This window comes from Eulemur rufifrons, chromosome 24 (genome assembly GCF_041146395.1).
Source record: "Eulemur rufifrons isolate Redbay chromosome 24, OSU_ERuf_1, whole genome shotgun sequence".
NCBI lineage: Eukaryota > Metazoa > Chordata > Mammalia > Primates > Lemuridae > Eulemur > Eulemur rufifrons.
In genome coordinates, this window is record NC_091006.1 from 29,936,277 (window position 1) to 29,949,192 (window position 12,916).

The following is a 12,916-nucleotide window of genomic DNA, read 5'->3' on the forward strand; positions in this document are numbered from 1 at the left end:
TCTTTAGTTGCTGTTTTACTTTTTTAAATGTGGAGATCTTCTAAAAAGGACTACTTCTCATACGATTTCACTAAAAGCCAAGGACAGAGTTTTATGATGTGGTTCTATAGTTCACAGCCCAGTTTATACTGATCTAACCTAGTACAAGTTTAAAGTTTAGAGTAAGGAGAAATATATAAATTATGTTCCTCTTGGAGTGACCCAGTTAAATATTAAATATCTCATCTGAACTTTTGACAAGACTCTGGCAGACCACTTGCATACGAGGATGCTGTCAAATATTTGGAGTTGTGTTCTCTCTGTGTTGTCAACTGGGTCCTATGCTATGGATGCATGTCCACTGAAATTCACATGAACTTAAATCTACCACACAGAAGAAATGGTTCTAGATATCTGAAAAATCAGCTATAAATTAAAGGTGTCGACCCTTCTAGGTAAGACAGGCCATATTGGTTTTTCCAGGAATATAGATCATGCTTAGAGAGGTTTTTTTGGTTCTTTATGTACCAGCTAAGGCAGGGGTTGATCTGGTGTCACCTAAAACCAGATTGGACGGCTTAATTTATTTTGTCGATAGACTGGATTGAACAAGGCTTTCACTCTTGGACATGAGGGAAGTCACTTTCAATTTTGTTTCCCCAGCCCTAGCAATGTGCTCCATATAGTTGAGTGCCCAATATATGTCTCTGAATGCATAGCTACTGCTTCAGGTGTTTTGGAATAGGTTATGTTAGGAGACTTGTTAACTTAATTAATATTTGCTGCATGACTTCCACGTTCCAGGTACTGCACTAGTTCTGACGACACAATAATGAGCTCGGCAGACTTAGTATCTGTCCTTACAAAGACCAGCAATAAAGAAATAATTATACAAATTAAGATCTTAATTCCAATTGTGATTATTTTTCAAAAGAAAAATAGAGGGCACTCAAAAAGCAAATAGGGTAGAAGCAGCATTGTAACAGCTTGCCTTTGGGGATTTAGGATCTTGTGGATAATATTCTCAGGAATGGTGGGAACTTGCTCATCTGAGTGCAACAACTATTTTTGCAGCATTTACTATGTTATGGCCCTGGGCTAGTCACTGTGCGGTGCAGAAATGACTAAGATGCAGCCTCTGCACTTACTAACCTCAAAATCCAGCATAAAGATGTGCTCTAGCTACAGTCTAAAGAAAAAGTTTGTAGCTGCATAGAAGAGAGATCACAAATCCACTCATAAAGTTCAGAGGATGAAAAGTCTCTCACAGTTGAAATGATCAGAGAGTTTTATTGAAGAAAGAGATATTTGTAATGGGCATTAAAGAATGCGTATGTAGAATGCTGATGGAAGGAAAAGAGAGAAAGGTATTTTAGTGGACAGAAAAGCAAAAGCAAAGGAGGTGGCATGAGGAAACACAGGCTACAGGCAGCTGTGAGTAGGCAGGGGTGAAGGACGCATGTGAGTGAATAGGGGGTGTCAGGCACGACAGGTGGGTTATCGCTAGTTCAGGAGACTGTCAGATGCCAGGCTACAAAGTCTGCTCTTCACTCAGTAGGTGATGGAGACCCACTGGAGACTTTTGATCAGGAGAGTGACATGATAAAAAGGGAGCTTTAAGAACCTTAAACTCTGTAGGTGATTTTGAGAGATGTGAGACCAAAGTCAATCAGACCAGCTGGTAGTCCAGACAAGAGGTAATAAGGGCCTGAACTATGACAGTGGGAATGGAAATGAGAAATTAGCAAAGAACGCCGAGCATCGAACCCATCAGGAATTACCCGTGGTAACTGATCTGATCACAGCAGCAGTGACACCTCCATTAACTCTATCTCACCATGTCTCCAGGAGCATAAGAACTGCTCAGTCCTAGGAGACACCTCCGAAAGCACATGCAGGTTTATTCTGCCGCCATGTGCGTGGATGGATTCAACTACACAGGTCTATCTATGTGGTCTTTGAATTAATTTTAAAATCACATACTACATGAACAACATTGCAACAATTATCCCATTGTGCTCTTATGCATATCCTTGAAGTTATTAAAAGTTTTTAATTTTTTCCATGCCTCTCTCTGCTTTATTCTAAAGAGACTTCATTTTCTTTTTAACAAAAAAAATTTTTTTTCTGTCTCCTTAGCTAAGATCATCTCTTACCACCCCAAATGTCACATACAAACACAAGTTACAGTGTCATATCTTGGAAGAGAAATCACAGATTTTATCAATAATTAGCAAGTAATACGTATCCAAGAAACTTGGACATCTACAGTCACAGAGATGCCTCCATTTAATATAAAATGACCTGCCAATGACATACTTTATTACTATAAACTTTCTTACTGATGGTAAAACATAACACATAAGGCAGTGGTTAAGCACATTGGCTTAGAAGTCAGACTTCCTGTATTCACATCCAGGCTCTGTCACTTATTAGCCGTGATATCTGGGAAAGATGTGCCAGGCCTCAGTTTCCTTATCTAAAAATGAGCATATGAATTTTACTGACCTAATGTGTTGTTTGAGGATTATATGAAATGATCCACATAAAGCACTTTAGCACAGTATCAAGTACATAGCACTCAAAAGGGAGTTATTATCACTATTAATACTTTTTATGATATTATCAACCAACATCATTTTGGAGGTCTCCTGCTTTCTCTTCCCTCTATGGAAAAATGATTTTGGTATCATCTCAGGTTAGCTTGGGATAGATCAAGAACAGCTGCAACCCCTAGACGTGTAGAATCCAAAGTATAGCTCTTCCTTTGGAGACCAACAAAATTTTCCTCCCCATGGTCATTTATCTTCCCAGGTCACTTAAGATCTTCTCAGAGCTAAGATGATCAGAATTTCTATTTTCACCATGCTAAGTAAAGTGCATACAAAGGAACTTTGCTCAAAGATAATCTGTTAAACCATCACATCACAAGCTCACAGAAAACTGAGGACTCAGGTTTTGGTTTTGTTTTAAATTTGGAAAGATCTCACATTCCATCCACTTCACATGAGGTTGCTTCACCCTAAGATAACACATTTTTTTAATAACCTAACAGAAATCTGATGCTTTTTCTATATCCTATGACTATGTCTTTGAATGTGTAAACAGAAACTCAAACATCCTGCATGTCGGCTTTTCCCAAAACATGTTCTTTCTACAGAGTAGTCCCCTGAGGTCTATCTCAAAAGTAATCAAAAAAATGTAGAAAATGCTGTATTCCCTATTACCCCTCCCTTAGAAATCACAATGAATACTAGCATATTACAGGCTCTTAGAAATCCCACCAAAAAGAAACATTAAACTATGTTTCACTCAGATTTTTTTCTTAACATAACATTTTAATATTACAAATAATAACATGCAGAAGAAATGATGATCTAAATGTCTTGACCCATCTAAATTTTAATTAAAGCAATGAAAACCCTTGAATTGTTTTCTAAGTTAAGTAAACTACTGAGAAATAATTTAGGAGACTGAAGATAGTCATTTAAATCTTAAGTGTTGTTCACCATTGGTCTTTTAAGGGATTATTAGTTCTGAAATGCTAACAAATGATCTTAAGTGACCAGAATTTAATTAAAAAGTTAATATAGTGAATATTTCATAGTATTAATAGGCAAACTATTGGGAGAAACTATTTTTAATTAGCTTTCTTAAAAGATCTGTAGAGTTGTCAGTAGGAAACTTGTAATTTATTATTTTTACATTTTGCTCTGATTCTTAGAGGAGACACTTTATGCCTACTGTGTGCCTGGTCATTTGACATTTGAAAGTCCCCGTAAAGAGATACTAAGAAGCTTTACTTATCAAGGGGCAGCGTGTCACTAAAAGATGATCATGAAAAGGGACATCAAAATGCATCAAAGGGCTCCCTAAGACATGTGAACTTTTGATATTCTCTTGATCTTGGGGAGGAAATAAGCATAGAACAGGTGCTTTTTCAGGCTCTGTTATGTATAAGTTTCAAGATGTACATGTGAAAAACTCACTTTTAGTTCTTTGAAGTATCTCCATACTACTTTCCATAGAAGCTGTACTAGTTTGCAGTCCCACCAGCAGTGTATGAGTGTTCCTATCACTCTACATCCACACCAACATTTGTTGTTTGGGGACTTTTTGATAAAAGCCATTCTCACTAGAGCTAAGTGATATCTCATTGTGGTTTTGATTTGCATTTCCCTGATGATTAGATATGTTGAGCATTTTTTCATATGTTTGTTGGCAATTAGTCTGTCTTTTTCTTTTTTTTGCAAAGTTTCTGTTCCTGTTCTTTGCCCAATTTTTAATGGAATTTTTTATTTTTTCTTGCTGATTTTCCTGAATTCTATACAGATTCTAGTTACCAGTCCTTTATCGGATGTATAGCATGCAAATATTTTCTACCATTGTGTAGGTTGTCTATGTGCTCTAATAATAGTTTCCTTGGCTGTGCAAAAGCTTTTTAATTTTATCAGGTCCCATTTATTTATTTTTGTCATTGCTGTGATTGCTTTTTTTTTACTTCAGCATATTATGGAGGTACTAGGTTACATACATTGCCCTAACACCCCCCTCGCCCCCCCAAGTTAGAGCTTCAAGTGTGATTGCTTTGAGGTTCTTCATCGTAAATTCTTTGCCTAGGCTGATGTCTTTAAGAGTTTTTCCAACATTTTCTTCTAGAATTCTTTTGGCTTCATGGCTTAGGTTTAAGTCTGTTATCCACCATGAGTTGATTTTCTTGAGTGGTGAGAGTTGCGGATGCTGCTTCAACCTTCTACATGTGGCTATCCAATTTTTCCAACGCCATTATTGAACAGGGATTCTTTTCCCCAGTGTATGTTTTTATCTGCTTTGTCAAAGATCAGATGGCAATATAAGGATGGTTTTATATCTGAGTTCTCAGTCCTGTTCCATTGGTCTATGTCTCTGTTTTTGTGCCAGTACCATTCTGTTTTGGTTATTATAGCCTTGTAGTACAGCTTGAAGTCTGGTAAATTGTTACCTCCCAATTTGGTCATTTTGCTTAAGGTTGCTTTGGCTATACAGTGTCTTCTCTGGTTTCATATGAAGCATAGAATTATTTTTTCTAGATCTGTGAAAAATGATGTTAGTATTTTAATAGGGATTGCATTCAATCTGTAGATCACTTTGGGTAGTACAGACATTTTAACAATGTTGATTTTGCCAACCTAACGTCCTTTGCTATTTCCTTCCTCAGTGCTTCATGGTTCTCTTTGTAGAGCTCTTTCACCCCTTTGGTTACACATATTCCTAGCTGTTTTATTTTCTTTGTTGCTATTGTGAAAGGTATTGAGTCTTTGATTTGATTTTCAGCTTGAGTGTTGTTGGCATATAGGAATGCTACTGATTTGTGTACATTGGTTTAGAATCCTGAGATGCTGCTGAATTTATTCATCAATTTCAATAATCTCTTAGCAGAATCTTTGGGGTTTTCTAGATATGAGATCATATCGTCAGCAAAAAGTGATAGTTTGACCTCTTCTGCCCCCATCTGATTACCCTTGATTTCCTTCTTGTGCCTGATTGCTCTGGCTAGGACTTCTAGCACTACCATTTGATCCAGCAATCCCATGACTGGGGATTTAACCAAAGGAAAAAAAGACATTCTATAAAAACGACATCTGCACTTGAATGTCTATAGCACCGTAATTCACAATTGCAAAGGTGTAGAAACAACCCAAGTGCCCATCAATACATGAGTGGATTAATAAAACGTGGTATCTGTATACCATGGAGTACTACTCAGCTATAAGAAACAATGGTGATCCAGCACCTCTTGTATTATCCTGGACAGAGCTGGAGCCCATTCTTCTAAGTGAAGTATCACAAGAATGGAAAAACAAAGATCACATGTACTCCTCATTAAAGTGGTACTAATCAATCAAAACTTCTGTGCACACATGGAAGTAACATTCATTGGGTGTCAGGTAGGTGGGGGCGAATGGGTAAACTGACATTAACAAGTGTGGTGCACACTGTCTCGGGCATGAGCACGCTTGTAGCTCTGACTGGGACGGTGCAAAGTCAGAGAAAAAACTTCTCTCCCTCTCTAAACCTAACCCCTCTTTTCACGCCTCCATATGGTTTCTCAGTTTCTAAAGGCCTCATTAATCCCTTTTTCTTAAGGCTTTCTTCCTCGACCCAGAATCTGAACCTCACGTCCGGCTCTTTACCTTCATTGCCTTCAAATAACTACACTATATAATAGTAGTTTGTGGTTCAGAAAGCCTCAAAGAAAAAAATATCATTATTCTCTCTTACTAAAGCATGAATGTAGACACAGTGATACTAGAAATATTTTCAACAAAATCTGGATTAAAAATTTTTTAAAAGGTTGGGATCAGAAGAGGAGATAGTTTACAAAAGAAAAAAAAAAACAAATTTTATTAGTCCATTATCTTATCCCCAGAGTTATGTAATTGAGATTAGTGGTGAGAACACTGGCCTAGAAGTCAGTGAATTGTCATGTTATTGCATTTTACCATCTTTTGATCTTAAACCAGTCACTAAATGTCAATGGGCTTCAGTCTTCACATCTATACAATGAGGGAGTTGCTCTAGAGGACTTTAACTGACAGCTGCAAACCATTTGTAGAGAATGAGCAGGTATACAACCTGTACAGTTTCGTTGGCTCAGAAGTCTGCATGTGCAGAAGGGACTCCCCTTGAATTAATGAAAATCTTAACAATTTTTAATGAGGGGATCCCAAAGTTTAATTTCACTTTGGACCCTGAAAAGTATGTAGCTGGTCCTGGTGGTGAGGTCAGTTTGGTGGATTGAGATCAGCATTTTTCTTAATGAACTACATGAGAAGAGAAAATGCCTGGATACATCACACAAAGCCTAAGTATTTTTTCCTGAAGCTCATGCTTCAGTTTTATTTACATATGTATCAATAAGGGGGCTGGGGGGAGGTTGTGCCTGTATATATGTATTTGGTTGCAAAATAAAATGTATTTTTTAATGTGAGTTATGATCAGTGATTAGGCCAATGCTAAAATCTCTTCCAATCCTAACATTCCCAGATTCTGTCTCTTATTATCAACCAAGATAGCTTAATTGACAAGATCTTTTCTTTCTCAGAAGAAAAACCATCAGGCAGTGAAAAAAACTTAATGATTCCAACAAAAGGATTCAAATTCAAAGCCAGCTAGTGCAGCTTTCCTTTTGAAACACTTCTATGCACAAAGAAAAAAATTATTAAGATAAGAACTCTAAGGAAATATAAGGTAAAATACTCTTTAAATAAATCAAGACCAATACTACATACTATCTAGCAAAAAAACGGGAAGGGTAGAATTAGGCTCTGTTGACAACATATCAAGCATATATTCTCCAAAAATGGTAACATGCTTAATTGGCTCTCATTGTAAGTTGTACCCTCCAACATCCCATTATACACATTAGTATAATTATTTTTAACCCTGTAATATTTAGAACTTCTATAAGTTTTTTTTTTAATTACATTCAGTAATATTGTACACAACATTCTGATATTTATTGAACCTGCACATTAAGCCCTGGATAAGGCACAGTATTTGTACAATAATAAGCACATTCCAGAGATGGGTGTGTTGACTGAGAAAACTGCCAAATGTATCTAAACCATATAATTTTTTCATATTTAGAAAGCAATGACATTCTTTTTCTCTTAAAGAAACTACTTTTACAACACCCATTTACAAAATGTGAGCTTTCCAGAGATTAAAAGCTTTCTCTAGCCAAGCAGAAATAGAATGGAGTTAAAACATTTTCCTGACACACACTAGACTCGCCAGAGTTCAACAGGGAAGCCGTTAAGAAAGCTCATTCAGTGGTAATACTCTTCTGCAAGAATGTTCGAAATATAAAATTATCACCCCAAGGTGAACTGAAAGCCAGGAAGGCCTCTGCTTATAATTATAGTTCCAAAACCATTTCAATCTAAGTACATTTTAGAAGCTTCATATATGTGAATTATTTGTCAAATTGCTGCCATTACAAGTGTCATAATGTGTATTTTGGGTGCTCACCACAAGCACCTTGAAGATAAAACACAATTTGGATGTACTTGGGTATACAGATTTTGAATCTGATAAATAGCTATCATTTTTCTTCTGTGGTTAAAGAAGCCATATTCCTATCCCAGCTAATGATACAGTGCAAAAGGCATTCCTAACTTTGTCCCAGTATTAGACAAAAGATCATAGAGAAATAGCTCAGCAGTAATAAAACCAATCTGTGTCATATGTGTGTCAAGAAACTGGCTATCCCATTATGCAAAAAGAAGTTGTGGATGAAGTTAACAGCCTGAAGTTAAAAGACCTGTGCTTCTGTCTTGTTTCAACTCTAGCCTCTGTTTTGTTTTCCCTTGTGCTACAGCTCCCTTATTAGCAAAGAGGAGGAGGTAAAGATTTTCCCAGAGTCATCTTCCAAAATCACTGTTAGAGTTACAGAGAAGTGATGTGATGTAGACAAAGACTTCGGACTCTAAAGTCTTCTATTCATGGCTCAATCTCCTGTGCGAACTAGGGCCGCTCATTAGTTGCAGAGACCCTCGATGTTTTTCTCTTCTATAAGATGAAGGTTATTATGCTACCTATTTCACAAAATTAATACACAAAATAAATAATGTTCTGTATGAGAAAACTTATTTGTGAACAGTATCATAATGTTAAGTCATTGCCTTGGGGCTATATGAGACATACTTCAGAAGAAAAATCTATTTAGATATCCTGGATCCTCCCAGTTCCCCAGGAAAATAATTATAAAGAAAGACAAAATTCCACTATTGTCAGAATATTGAAAGAATTAGCCATGATTGTAAGATGAATATAATTAGAGTTAGAAAAAATACAGTTTGATGGTCTAGCCATGCTTAGCCATCTAAAACAAAAGAAATTTGCAATCCTGAAAGAAAGTAGGAAAAAGGAAGAGGATTCATGCATGCTTAGAACCAAAAAACATTCTCCAGCCAGTTTTGCTTATACTGTAGGACTTCTTTTCTGAGCCATCTAGAAAATACTTATTTCTTTCCACCTCCTCCAGCTCAACTTTCCCTGTTCCATATTCTACACATATACATCCCTTAGTAACCACTATTATCACAAGTATTTAGAAGAGGAAAAAAAAGAGAGGGAGAAATAACTGAAGAAGAGACCAGCTGTGGTCAGATGTTTGGGGATGTTCTTATTTCTTACCAGTACTCTATGGCCTGCATAAATTCCAAAATTAGGAGTGGACTCAACATCATGTAACCCTTTGGACAGGAAATGAGAGAGTGGTGGAAACTCCAAAACTAAATCGCAGTGCAGGTTCCAGGAGAAGAATAAATGGATGCCAGGTGGCATATAAATAGATTGAACAGCAAAGTATTACAAACACTGGTTTTCTATCAGTACAAGGAGGCCCATGGTTTTCACTATAGTATACAGAAGTTTCATGATCTGATCTCTGCCTTCTCCAGTGTCATTTTTTCCTGTTTACGTTGAATTTTACCTTCTGGCAATATCCAATGTTCGTATTTCTTTATGAACACTATGCTGTTTCCATACTCTATGACTTGCCTAAAAATAAAAGCAACTTTCCCTCCAGATACATTCTCCACCTTGTTACTGCCTTCACAATATTAATACTCATTTCAAATGACATATCTTTCAAATGATCTTTCTGAACTGTGAAGCTTGATTTTGTGACCTTCTCCTGAGTTCTCACAAAATTCTACACGTGGAATTAGACTACTTTTATAGCCTCAGAAAAGTCTATTAATTTCGTCTCCCCTGACCACAACAGGTGAACAGGTTTCTTGGGGTAGAGATTGTGTCACTGTGTCCTTTGCTGTGTAATCACCAGACACAGTTCCTGTCTAGTTCTCTCCTAGATAACCAGTTTCTAGGATTTCAGGTGGTGATGTAGGTTTTAAGATTGTGGGCCAGAAATTGAGGCAGAAGGATTGCTTAAGCCCAGGAGTTTGAGGTTGCTGTGAGCTAGGCTGACGCCACGGCACTCTAGCCAGGGCAAAAGAGCGAGACTCTGTCTCCAAAAAAAAAAAAAAAAAAAAAAAGATTGTGGGCCATGCACAAGGTGGTTTGGAACAAACCCATAAAAGCCAAAGGTAAATAAAAGCTAAAACCAAAGGGTAACATCAAAGACAATCCAAAACTGATTGCCAGGCAGACAGTCCAGAGTCTATCCAGTAGACAGCCAAATCCAGGAGCCAGGGCACAGGGATGGGAGAAAGCCTGGCAGGGACAGGAGGACAGAGGTGAGAAAGTCAGGGCCTAGCAGGGGCAGTATATCATAGCACTGGGAGCAGAAGCTGGAACTCTTTCTCCTCACTAGGAATCTGAGCTTCGGGAGCCTTGCTAGCAACTCTTGCTTCAGGACTGAGAGTAGGAGGAGCTGTTAAAGGTACAGAGATGGTCAGACAATTGTGAAGGCATCTTCACATGCAGTGTCAAGCCCCTCTACATCTCTACCAAAACTAAGACAAAATATGACCCAATGTCACAAACTAAAGGGGATAAATACAAAATTAAAATTTCAGTCTTCTGACTATAAATTCATACAAGAAAAAATCTCAATGACTAGCACCCTAAAAGTATGTTACATGAGCCCCCACATTATGAGAGATGGCAAACCGTTAAAATCAGTGCATACAATCATTAAGTATATTGGTCTCAATGCTTTGGAAACTGTTTTAGATGAGTTATTAATATGCAGTTTTAATATATATCAGTAAATTGCAGGTTAAACTAAAAAATTTATTAAATAAATGATTATACATACATACAATACAAGCTGCCTGATTTGTGTTTGTAATAAACATGTGAATTTATTAAAAAAAAACAAGGAAAAAAGTTAATGTTGAATATTCAGAACAAGGAGCAGTTTTATCCAAGGGAATATTTCATAGGCAGATGGAAGTGAATATGCAAAATTGTTCCAGTTAAGCAAATGTTCCAGATAAATTTTTAAGATAAAACATGTTTGCAGTCCTATGCAATTTGCACTATTTTTAATAGTTTGTTACTGGATTTTTTTATATGACTTAAGGTTATTTTATCATCGTACTCCTTTGAATCAACACTGAGTATGAAAACCTGAACTGCAAGAAAAGCTTCTAGCCAAGCAATGGGTAGAGGAGAAGTAGAATAATGATGTTTTAACAGAACTATGAAAGGATGATAGATGTACACGGGAAAGTTCTTAAACATGTTGGAGATGAAGCCTATTAAGCCCCCAAACCTGTGATATCTGTCTCATCACTCATCTGGGATTCATTATACAAATGATTCAGTACTTCCAAGATACATTAGAGTTAGTGCCCTTATATTATAGCCTCATTCCTAGAACCACCCTGTTGAATCTATGGGTGGAATTCTGAAAAAAAAAAACTGTGTGATTCCAAGACTAGAAAGAAAGGCACGCCACAAGGGTTAAGAGGTAGACTCCGACATCAGAAACCCCGGGTTTTAGTCCCACCACTACCAGCTGTAAGGTATGTGACCCTGGGCAACTTGCTAAGTATCTCTTTGCTTCTGCTTACTCTCCTGTGATTATTGATTATTATTAATGTCACCTACCTCATAGAGTTGCTGTGAGAAATAAATGATACTATGGGTATTACATAATGGCACATTGTAAATCCATGACAAACAGAGACAAATGGATGAAATAATCAAACTATAACATTCATACAGATGTGCTTCTGCTGCGATAATCTATAAACTCTAAGAGTTTTTATCACCTGCACGTGCCATTAAAATGCTCCCTTGACCAAACTCAAAGCCAACTAGTAAATAAAGCAAAGGTTCTAACATCTGGCATGAAAAAAAAAGACCTCAATGTGTTTCACACTTCATAGAAACAACTTAAAGAACCAAAGTCTCTTTAAAATAGCCAGAAATAATTGTAGGCAAAAATCTTAATGTGAAAAAAAGGATATTATTATATGTTATTTCACTAAATAGACACAAGAAGTAGGTAACTTTTTTTTTTTTTCCTTTATTTCAGAATATTATGGGGATACAAATATTTTTGGTTAGAAGTAATGCCTTTGCCTCGCCCAAGCCAGGACTAGAGGCATGCCCTTCTCCCATACAGTGCGCTGTCTTCAGTAGTTGTGAGTTTACCCACCCCCAGCCTCCCACCTGACCGGCACCCAATGAACATTACTACCATGTGAGCACCTTAGTGTTGATCAGTTCGTACCAATTTGATGACGAGTACATGTGGTGCTTATTTTTCCATTCTTTTTTTTATTTTGATTGACTGATTATTTCGGCATATTACGGGGGTACAATGTTCATAAATTCTTTGCCTAGGCCAATGTCTGTAACAGAGTTTTCCCAACGTTTTCTTCTAGAATTCTTAAGTTTTCATGCCTTAGGTTTAAGCCTGTTATCCATTTTGAGTTGATTTTTGTGAGAGGTGAGAGGTGGGGATCCAGTTTCCATCTTCTACATGTGGCTATCCAATTTTCCCAGCACCATTTATTGAATAGGGATTCTTTTCCCCAGAGTATGTTTTTGCCGCTTAACTACACTACAAGGCTATGGTTCTTAAAACTGCCTGGTATTGGCACAAGTGCAGGGACACAGACCAGTGGAACACAACAGAAAATCCAAATATGCCCTCTTCTTTTTAGACTGTTACATTTCTAACGGTGTATGTTTTGTCTGCTTAAGATCAGATGGCTATATGAGGATGGTTCTATATATGGGTTCTCAGTCTAGTTGCATTGGTCTATGTCCCTGTTCTCATGCCAGTACCATGCTGTTTTAGTTACTATGGCCTTGTAGTATAGCTTGAACTCCAGTAAACTGATGCCTCCTTTTTGGTTAAGGTTGCTTTTGCTATACAGGGTCTTCTCTGGTTCCATAAGAAGTGTAGAATTATTTTTTTCTAGATCTGTGAAAAATGATGTTGGTATTTTAATAGGGATTGCATTGAATC